We start from the raw sequence: 11,417 nt of genomic DNA, 5'->3' as shown, positions 1-11,417 counted from the left end.
TTACAAAGAATATCAGAAAGCCAAATTTTGTCCCACAACTTTGGATTTGAATGTGGTACTTCAGTGTTTGTGTTCGAGTTTCTCCATGCAACCTAATTCTTTATCCTCACTAAGAAATTTTTTTTTCTCTTGGCCTTTGCCACAGGGGCAAGAGTGAGCAAGATTCATATACTCGGGTGTGCTCTGAGCGAGCTATGCACAGACCGGTCCACCTCGGGTTATGCAGTTATTTTATAGGTAAAAACCAGTTGCCAGAACAACTTGATCGATCTTTCACTATCCCACCACTGTCATCCATCGTAGGTGTGAAACGAGGTGTGCACTATAGGTGTTCATCCACTGCTCAAACATGAGGCGTGGTATGGGGAAACGATTGTTTAATCCGGTTTCTGACACATCCGCAGCCAAAATCAGTCGCAATACCATCTCATCATAGTTGCTAGCTATGATCCTTCCGGCTTACGAGTTTGCTAAACTCGAGCCTCCGACAGCTAATAACCAACCTTATATAAGGGCGGTCGCTTCAACTATGGCTCTGCACAGTATTTGTTCTATTAGAGCCATCATGGAAGGATGTTTTTGGAGGCCATACTTGGTTTTCGCTAGCCACTACCTGAAGGACGTGGCTGTGGAAGACGTCGAGGGTATTCACACTTTTGGACCGCTGGTCATAGCACAGCAGGTTACCAATCTCATTAAAATCAGATCTTAGTTCTTGCTACCACTAAACAAATATCTGTAGACATCCCATTACAGGTCATGTCAGACTGACCTTGCACAAACTTTGACCGACCGATGTATTGACCAATCAGAAGGTAGCTTTCTCGTGCTTTACGGCACCAATTTCAAATTGGCGACTACGCTTCAAAACATATTTTGACAAATTCTATATTACAAATTTGAAACCTGAACAAAAGAACATTTTGGAATAGCTAATAGATGATCCACATTGTATGAATTCAGTCCTTAAACCCATAAGTATCGTTCGGAATACCCCATGTTATGCATTTTGAGGTAGAAATCACATTCCGACTGTCACTTTCATGATCTGGTAAGCGACGCTCTGATTTGTCGTATGAAAGGTCGTTCTGACACGACCCCTTATGGTATGTCTTCAGATCTTTGTTCAGCAGTAGGGAGAACTAAGCTATGATTTTAATGAGATTGAGCCGGTTACCAATAGGCTACGCCATAAAAACAATTGAATCATGTCCAGAGCCAGTATTGTCCCACTAACTTAATTTTAAACTTGCTTTTTTTATAATTGTACTACGTACACGCTATAATGGCTTGGTAACTCAGTTTCTAGACCCAAGGGCATGCTATTGTCCCTTACTGTTTGTTTACCCGGGTGTACTCATACTCTCATAACATTTCCATGGAGAGTATTGGCTTATCAGTTCCCAATTTGCACATTAGAATTGTGCTTGCTGTACGGCTGACACGACCTGTACTCAAGTTTTTATGGAGTACATATCTGAAGGTAAACCCGCCTCCATAGAATAGGTTACAGATGTGTTAAGGAGTAATGCAGGATAAGTTAATAAATCTAGTTAAATAAAGATATTTTTTTATATTGGTACACCTATCCTGCATTACTTGGTCTAAGGGTCCACCCATCACAGACCTGCCTCCACACTATAACATCTTCAGACAATTTATTGTGACCAACAGTGATATGGAGACATCATACGTCTACCACTTCCAGTATGACGTGGTAGCTGGTGACTGGGGGTCCTGCTTTAGAAAGGAAAGACATCCTTATTTCTTCCAGTAGCATCAATCACAGATTTGACTACTGCATAAATGAGTACTGCATTATAAGTGTACAAATATAAAACAATAGATCCATACAACTTGCAAAATGTGAACAAACCCGGGCTATTCTGGTGCCCAACAAGCTATGTTTGTCGTAAGAGGCAACTAAATGTATCACATGGTCACACTTGGTGACTTGGTAGAACCTGTGTCACAGTACCTGATAGCTTGTATAGTTTTTCACAATATTCACTGGTCGCCATCATAGCTGGAATATTGCCAAGTGCCGTCTTAAACCACAAACACACACGTTAACTCTCTATTGGCCTATATATGAATATTCACCTGCATCCAACAGCAGCACTCCCGTTGACGTGTGACCAGACCATCTAATGCAACTGCATTTATATCCAAGTACAAGGTAAGAACTTTTTTATTACCTTAGTGAACAGCTGCATTTTTATCACAGTAAATACTGGTGAGCTTCTGTACCTGTGGTAGTCGGGTTACATGCATGTAGGAAGGATGTTTCCTATGCTTATGCTATATGCAAGTTATTGTAATGAAGTGTACATGTTTTATAACATGCGAAGGAATAAATTAACTTGTTGAAACTTTATCACTTGTTTTGTCATTGTTTTCCTGTCAGTGTCCTTGACATTAGAAAGTGATAGTTGGGCCAGACAGCCAAATGCTTTTGCTGTTGCTTCATGATACAAGTTGGCCAATTACACCAAAGTAACACAAAAACGCATTACAAGAAGTATGTTTAATGACAAAGCCTAATCCCATCCAATTCCACCTTCCAAGTTGTAGCCCGCCGAAGGTTATAACTCGGTACCCTAACTTTTCCCAAGCAAATGGTATTGTACTCACTTTCTGTGTGCTTTATTTCTCAAAAGTGCCTATTGGCACAAATTCAGCAATTATTTACCCTATCTACAACAGCAAAGACACCATAAAATGTTTCCATGAGTATTGTTGCTGTTCCGCGATCTTGGCATATAAAAACATGTTCATGTTTTGTATTCTGTACCACCAATACTTAACCCTTAATGAAGTTCTGCAGTATTTCTGCACCCAAATGTACTCCCAAAGTTAATACATGTCATTGCCACGTACTCCTGCATTTGATGAATCTACTTGCATTTTAGTGTAGATATCTTGTATGATGTGATGGTTGTACTTTCGATGCATATACCCACTGGTAATGTGTTTGCATCCTAGACTTTTCTGTTCTGTCTTAGTTTGTACCTGTCACTGTATATACCCTGTTTTACTTGGCTCAAGATATTGCATTAGGAAGTCAATGGAACAAGTATTGGTGACTTGTATTAGTTTGAAAGAATTGGCGCCCTATCTCCCTTCTTAACACATCTTATAAGTTACCTGCAGCAACCATTTCAAACAGAATAAAACATTTTGCCTTGACTTATTCATGAGAAGAAGAGAAATTTATTGCCGGTATATATGTAGCTGAGGATACCAGACTATTGTATGTTATGTAATATACTGAATGTTTCCAAATAACAGAGATATTGTCATTGTATGACATTGAAAAACATTTTATTCTGCAGAATTACAATTTTCTGCATAATGTATGAACTTTTTTCAATTACCCACCAAGTATTCAACCGTAGGGATGAGTATGTTTCGAAAATAATGAATCAAGTGTTTTGGTAAATGTATGTGCTAGTCACTTGTTTAAGCTTACAAGGGCTTGTCACCTGGATGATCCCATATCACCTTATATCTTTATTATTTGTGTAGAAAACTCAGCAGTTATGATAAGAAATAATAACAATATAAAAGGTATACAGATGGGTAATATAAAATCTCGGCTTGCAAAGTTTGCATATGGTACTGCATTAAGTCTTAGAAGCATCTGAAAAAGCCTCTAGACCACACTGAGTATGTTAAATTGTTTGGTCTGAATATCAGGATTGAAAGTAAGTTCTAAAGAAACTAGTTCATATCCATAGGGTGGGAAAAAAATATCAAGATATAAGATATGTCTAGACTAGTATGTTAACTTATTACAAAGTCAGTGTCAGTAATTAGGCACAGGTGTTCATGTGGATTTGGAAAACATGGTTGATTTAAACTTTACAAACAAGTTTTATACAATACAAAAGGAAATGAAAATGTGAGAAAAGTGAACCCTGATACCTGGGGACAGAATAAGTCTATTTGCTTTCCACAATGGCATCAAAAGGGAATAGTATATATAAATGATTATTTTCATGAATTGAATTAGTACAGAAATACAGTTTGAAGACACTTGTTGACCTATCATTGAGTAAAACTATCAATAGTCTGTTATTTACAGAATAACCATATAAAACATTGTGTTAGAGGTTGCAAAGGCCTATGCTGCCATATAAAGCATAAAAAATCAACAAGGAAAAAACAAAGAAGGTATTTTTTAAAGCCCTTTTCAACCCTAGATTGATGTAACATCAGTGTTACAGTAACTGGGAAGATTGTTTTAAGAAACAGTCTGCAGACACAGTGGATAAACTAAAGATTATACATATTATTTTCAGTACTAACTGCTATTTTAAAAAAAAATGATATGTTGAATTGCCAGTTTGGCTTTAAAAATACAGAAGGCAGAGTTAATTTTAGTACTCAACACATTCACTCAATGCAGTTATTATGGTAACAAAATCTATGCTTTACACATTTCATTGAAAAAAAGTAGAACAATTTTTGTTTCCAATTCATAAAGAAATACCTAGGTATTATGTTTGATGAAAATTAGACATGAAATATTTAATGCTACAATACTTTTTGCAGATCAATGACACCATCATTTGAGGAGAAAATTTAAAGGACAATCACATCATCCTGTTAAAACTATTGGAAAAAGGAGTATGACACTATTAAGGTGTGAGAAGTACAACTTGTTTCAAATGATTGCTTTCATATCAATGAATATCTGGTGTAAGAGGCCCAAATGTATGACGAATGAGATACAGGTCAAGTTAATTACCCTCCCATAAAGGTCATGTCTTAATACCTATTTTCAAGGACAATTCCAAAATGAATTCCATGTCTGTTTTTCTTATGCACTCATTCATATTTTCTCACCCCAAGAGGCCTTGAGGCTGTGGCTGTGGATGGGGCAGCCCATTCCAAGACGATTGACAGTATTTATTGTGATTAACTTTATTGAGTGGGACAGATTTGCTTTCATATTGCTGTTGAGTACGAGGAATGATTGTTATTAGTCAGTCATCAGTCCAGACCTACAAACAATATCATACAAAGCAAGACATACAGCAGTAAATTATCATTGATTGATTGAATAAAGTTTTACGCCAATTTTAGCAATATTCCAGCAATAGCACAGGGGAGGGGAGGGGGAGGGGAGGGGAGGGGACACTGAAAATGGGCTTCACACATTGTATCCATGTGGGGAATCGAACCGTGCCTTCTGCGTGACTAATGAACGTTTTAACCACTAGGCTACTGCACAGCCCTTAGTAAATCATGAAGTAAATTAAATATGTACCACATAAACATGTGACATGGCACTTATGTCATCTCGTATAACCTGTTGGCTATGAAATACCAAAGTTATGGCACAGCTGACAGTTTGTGACAGTAACACAATGTCGTTCACTGTTATGTGCTCTGCACCTCATACAGGTTAAGCTGTAAAAGTAATACATAGAGCAATAATGTCCTACAATATGGCCACTTGACCATTGTAATGTTGTACATCACTGAAATTTGTTGGAACATATTTAAAGTATAACAGACCCTGTTGTCTTTAACACCAGCTACCATTAGCATGGGCATGACATCAGTGTGTGTATGTCCCAATAAATATGCACTGTTAATAATGAAAACCATTGGCATGGTTCATTGGTCTTGTCAAGTCAGTAACATATGTTGTGATCAACTTTACACATCACAGTAAGATCCACAAGGCAGCACATGCTTCTGGAGACGGTTGTGCCCCAGAGCACTGAACTTCTACACCAAGGGTAACACCCCAACTCCTCAGCCAGAAATCATTGACATAAATAGGGACATTTACAAATTCATAATTGGAATTAGTAAAAGGTATAGGTACATATGCAAATCAAAACATGTTTCAGAATTATACCCACTAACACATATATTTGCTGTGGTAATTCCATACTAAATGTGTGTTTTGCCTAATAATTGACTGAAAAATAGTGGTAGTTCTAGAACTTCTTGGTTACATTGCAAATGTTAGTTCCTGAGTGAATAAAATAACACTGGCCATTACTTTATGGTTGCAGTACTAAGATGCAGTGTGAATGTTACAGCTCATCACTATCAACAGTTGAGAACAATAATGGGACTGAATATCATGTGCTTGTATGTGTGTGAAGATATGCCCGCACAGAGGCTATAATATCTCCCACATGCATAGGGATGTTTGTTTATCACACGTTCACAGAGGTGAACATTGATCAAACATGCACAGAGTATTTTTTCTTTACATGTGCCTGCAGTATGCACGTTTTTCCACTGTCATTTATCTGGAGTGCCATTGTGCTACTGTCATGAAAACTGTACAACTTACCTGCGTGTTATTACTGGGCCAATACTCGTATTTACTGGAATACGCTTTCAAGGAACTTGTCACATTGTCGTCTGCACTGCGAAGGAGCAGTCATTGCATAACATCAAAATATGTAGTAATCCATATTGCAATTAATATTGTTGACAGTAATAAAGGCAAGAAAGGTAATGTTAGGCATGAAACATGTTTTGAGAGTGGTGATTACAAAGTCTTGTTGTAAAATGGCACATTAATTTGAATCAGTTCAAGTCATACAATGACCGGTCCCTCGTTATGAATAATGTCCTGAAAAGTTATTATATTTTTTGTGTATGTATCCTTGGGCCGTCGTTGATAAAAAATAGTGCAATTTTTTTTGGTCAATGTTATTTGATTATTATGGGGTTTGTTATTGTTTACTGTGATTTCCATGGTCTTTGTGCGCTGTTTGTTTTCTTGTGGGAGTGGGTTGTGTTCTGTTGTGGTTGGCTGTGTTTGGTACTCTTTTGTGTCATTTTAGGGCACGTCTCCAAAGGTTTTACTCAATATTTTATTAAAAATTACATCGTATTCATCTTATTATTAAGTTATCATCACCAACCTTCATCGCCCTCCCTCCCAGTTACTTATGCTTATGTATAATCATTACATTAAAGGACACTTAGTCACAAGAAAGACTTGGACGCGACGTTAAACCCCATTTCACCTCACCTCACAAGAAAGAAGTATAAGAGTATACCTTATTTTGTGTGTATAACGTTAAACGAGGAAACGTTCAGCAACAAGGAACAACTCTCTTCATCTTTACTGAAAATAAAATTTATTTTAAATTATCCTCCCTCACTCCTTGTGGCTTTAACATGGTATAAACGACAGTGTCATATTGCTAAGTGTATCTCAACGCGTCAAATGTAGGCAAATAGTGATCGTGCACTATTGTTTTACTCTTAAAAAAATATATAAGGTGTCATAGTTTCGTGAAACTTGTTTTTTTTAAAATCAGTTTGAACACAGTATGATAGTAATGTATATTGCATCATTGTATCTACTTGTGTAGCAGTATGTAATTATGTACATTACTTACTTACTTACGTTTGGAGATTTAACGTGCGCTTTCCGACTGGAGCGTATTTCGCACACGGGCCCGGTCGGGCCATTTAGCGTGGTTTTGAAGGGAAAATAAAGGTGTTGCAACCAGAGGGGGGGGGGGGGGGGGGGGGGGGGGTTAGTGGTTGCTTATATAAGTTTTGGAGATTTTGAAATTTGGAATGCATGCCTAGGGGTGTGGTAGTGTACTAAGGGAGTGTGTTGGTGTGTGTTTGTTTGTTTATGTGATGTGGTTGAGTGTTTTTAGATGCGGATCATTAGATTGGTTTTAGTTAAGTATACGCCTAGTGCTTTAAATTTTTCTATATTGTTATGTGGATTTAGGATTGATTCTAGGGTTATGGCTTTATCTAGTTTTAGATTTGTTTGGAGTGTTGCTCGGTGGGTTTGGTAGTGCGTGCAGTGTAAGAGTGCATGTTCTATTGTTTCCAGGTGTGGGCAGTGTGGGCATTTTCCTGTTGCGTGTTTTTTTATTTTTAGGAGTTGACTGTTTAGTTTGGTGTGACCTGTTTGGAGTTTGGTGATTATTCTATCAATTTTCTTGGATGGATGGAGGATTTTAGGTTTGGTTAGAGGTTTTTTGAGGATTTTGATTATCTGTGTGTTTGTTTTTAGGTATGTCTTATGCCATTTTTGGGTGATTTTACGTTTGTTAATGCTTTTGATCTCTGCTTTAGATATTGGTAGATTAAGGCTTATTTCAGGAATTTTGAGGGATTTTTTGGCGGCTTGATCGGCGTTTTCGTTTCCATATATTCCTACGTGGGCTGGGATCCAGATAAATGCTATTTGTTTGCCTGCCTCTGTTAAGTTATTTGCGCTTTTGAGTATTTGGTTAATGAGTTTAGGGCGGTTTTTGGTGTTTTTATTTTGGAGGGCCTGTAGTCCACTTAGTGAGTCTGTGAGTATTAGGATTTTTTTATGTTTTTTAGCATGTTGGTTATGGAGGGCAGATGCTATGCCCATTAACTCTGCAGTGAAGATGGATTGGTTGTTTGGGAGTCGATAAGATTGTGTGTTCCTATTTGGTTGTAATTATGTACATATCATCAAGTGTATTTTAAGGTCACCTCTTATTTTAATATCTAAGTTTTAGTCTACCCTTCAATCTAACCTGCTTCACTAATACAATAGCACAGTCACTCTTGCGCTTGCCTTCTTTATTGTTTCTCTGGTCTCTATTGTCTAGCCCCAGCCCCTTACTTTCAGTGACAGGGTGCATTATGGGACTGGTCAGTTTAAATTCACACTTGTAGTTGACTATGTATGCAGACACGTTGTCGGTTCATCGCTGAAATAATTGAGTCAATTGTCACAGGTTAGTTTGTTTGAATTGTATATTTATGTGTTCGTATTTCGTGCTTTGAAGGGTTTGTAAAGGTGCATATGTATGGTTTCTTAACTTCTTTTAATAATACTTATGTTAGGTGTGATAAATATATATCATATCAGTCATCGTATTCAGGTAAATGTAGTTAGGCTAAATTTGCTTAAATACTTTAAGTATGTAAGTATGTTTGTAATACATAATCTTAACTAGCATTGCCATGTTCATATTACTTAACTTATTGTGTAACTAAGCATAATGAGTACATTTATTGATAGACTGGAGCTTTTTACCTGTAAATGAAAGTTCTGCACCTAACTGCACATGTATGAATGTCTGTCTGTATGATGAGGTGAGTGATTAGCACATATATTTTAGGGTTATTGTTTATACCCATACGGTAAAGCAAATGTCTGATGTTGTGACATAGGGCTCAGTGCCATACACCTGGTGAGGACATTTATATTTTGTGTGTATTTATAGTGATGTGTACTGAAATTGTGTGTTATGTATTTATCATTATTCTCCAATTATTGATAAACTATGTTTGTCAATTTATTATCTGATAAACCTTTGTAATATTTAGAGTACAGTAAGATAAAAGTAATCATGCTAATTACGGTGTATCATAACAATGTATATGATCATATATAAGATTTTAATATTTGTTAATAAGTTATAATGTAATGATTTATTTGTATGTGTAGGTATTGTGCATATTTTAAGTCTGTATCTATTTTCACAGGGCCTGTTTATTTGTGTATTGAAACAACTGGTATTCACAAATCAACCTGCGTTTAGTGATTCATTCACCTAAACCACTCCGGTTACACTTGTATAACGAAGTAGTATTAGTCTGCTTGTAATATCAAGTTTTAGTTTTAGTTATAGTTTATGGTAAATCTATTTTTCACGTAATTTCCAAATAAACTTTACCTCGCTGCAGTCCCAGAATGTATGAATCATTGTGCCTGTGTGTTTGGCGCATATGTTCTTTGTGACCTGAAATTATTATTTGGTAACATGGGGTGTATCATTCTGTATTGGAACCATTGTAAAGTGGTATCTTGTGTACTTCTGAAGGGAATTACATTGCTGTGTGTCCAACCGTTATATGTGGTGTCCTCTGAAGGATCAATTCCCATTTTGGTAAGTGTCATCATTGACAATTTAAGGGCTTTAGATATTTCATACATTTTAGGCACATTAAAAACCTCTGCCGCCTGAGTTGCAGGTGTGTGTGTTCCCGAGTGGAGTCGTGACGTGGAAGGAGGTTCTCTACCACGTGAACGGGCGTTCGCGTTGTTGTTTGTGAAAGTTTGGACTTTGTGTTTTTTCTTCTGGTCTTTTTGGGTGGTGCATGCTGACTGGTGGTTTGGCGTGTGGAAAGAGGTAGAGATGCCCCCAGGAGCGTGCGTTTGTGGGTTTGAGGTTGAAAAAAGGCGTTTTCCGAGCCTATTTTGGCCGGTTTTGGGCGATTTTGACCCTAACTGGTCCTGGCTAGGGTTAGAGCTGAAAATCGAGCTAACGGGTATGGTTAGGGCTAGGGTTAGGGTTAGGGGGTTAGCTGGGGCTAGCTAGGGTTAGGTCTGTTTTGCTTTTTTTTCCACGTTGGGGTTCATTTTGGGAGGTCTCCCGGCGGGGGTCCCGACGTTCCGGAGCGTCGGGGGTGATGTTGATGTCCGAGGTTCCCCGTGGTCGTGCGCGCGCGTTCGTTTTGTGTGTTTTTTGGAGCGTTTTGTTGGCGCCGCAACTAGGGTTGGATGTGTTTTTGGACGTTGTCGTTGCATGGGGCGGCGTTTTGCACTCGCATCGGCGAGGACGGGTTGGTGCCCACCCTTGGGGGTGGTTTTGGTGATGGCGTACCCAGGGTACCGTGCCCCCGGACGCGTTTTTAGCGCTTTTTGAGCGTTTTTTTTCAGCGTTTTGTTGGCGCCGCAACTAGGGTTGGATGTATTTTTCGATGGTTGGCGTCGGATGGGCGGCGTTTTGGACTTGCATCGGCAAGGACCGGGTGGTGCCCACCCTTGGGGGTGGTTTTGGTGATGGCGTACCCACGGTACGGTGCTCCCGGACGCGTTTTTAGCGCTTTTTGAGCGTTTTTTTGTCACTGTTCTTGGTTCGCGGCATCTCCGTTCGTATGCTATTTGTTGTTGTTGGCGTCGATTGAGACGTGTATCGGCAAGGACCGGGTGGTGCCTACCCTTGGGGGTGTTTTTCGTGTATGCGCACTGCCGGCGGCGGCGGCCTGCGCGCGCATGCGGTTTTAGCGCTTTTTGTCATGGATTGTTTTTGGTGGGCTTTTTTTTTTCCGTTTCGGTTTGTTGTTGTTGTCTGGTACGCTACGGAGCGCATTTGAAGAGCGGTCCCTCGCTTTTGAGCAAGCGGGTACAGGCAAACCATTTTGGGATTCGAACGCAACCGATGTCGGAAACGGGTTCCCAACCCTCCCGGGACGCTGCGGAACACGCCGATGACGTCGGAAGAGCGGCGCCTCGCTTTTGAGCAAGCGGGTACAGGCAAACCATTTCGGGATTCGAACGCGGCCGATGTCGGAAACGGGTTTGGAAACACCCATGGACGCTACGGAAGATGCCGATGACGTTTCATGAGCGGCGACTCGCTTTTGAGCAAGCGGGTACGGGCAAACCTATTTGGGATTCGAACGCGGCCGATGTCCGA

This window comes from Haliotis cracherodii, unplaced genomic scaffold (assembly GCF_022045235.1).
Source record: "Haliotis cracherodii isolate W230 unplaced genomic scaffold, xgHalCrac1.p SCAF_20, whole genome shotgun sequence".
NCBI lineage: Eukaryota > Metazoa > Mollusca > Gastropoda > Lepetellida > Haliotidae > Haliotis > Haliotis cracherodii.
This window is presented reverse-complemented; position numbering follows the sequence as displayed.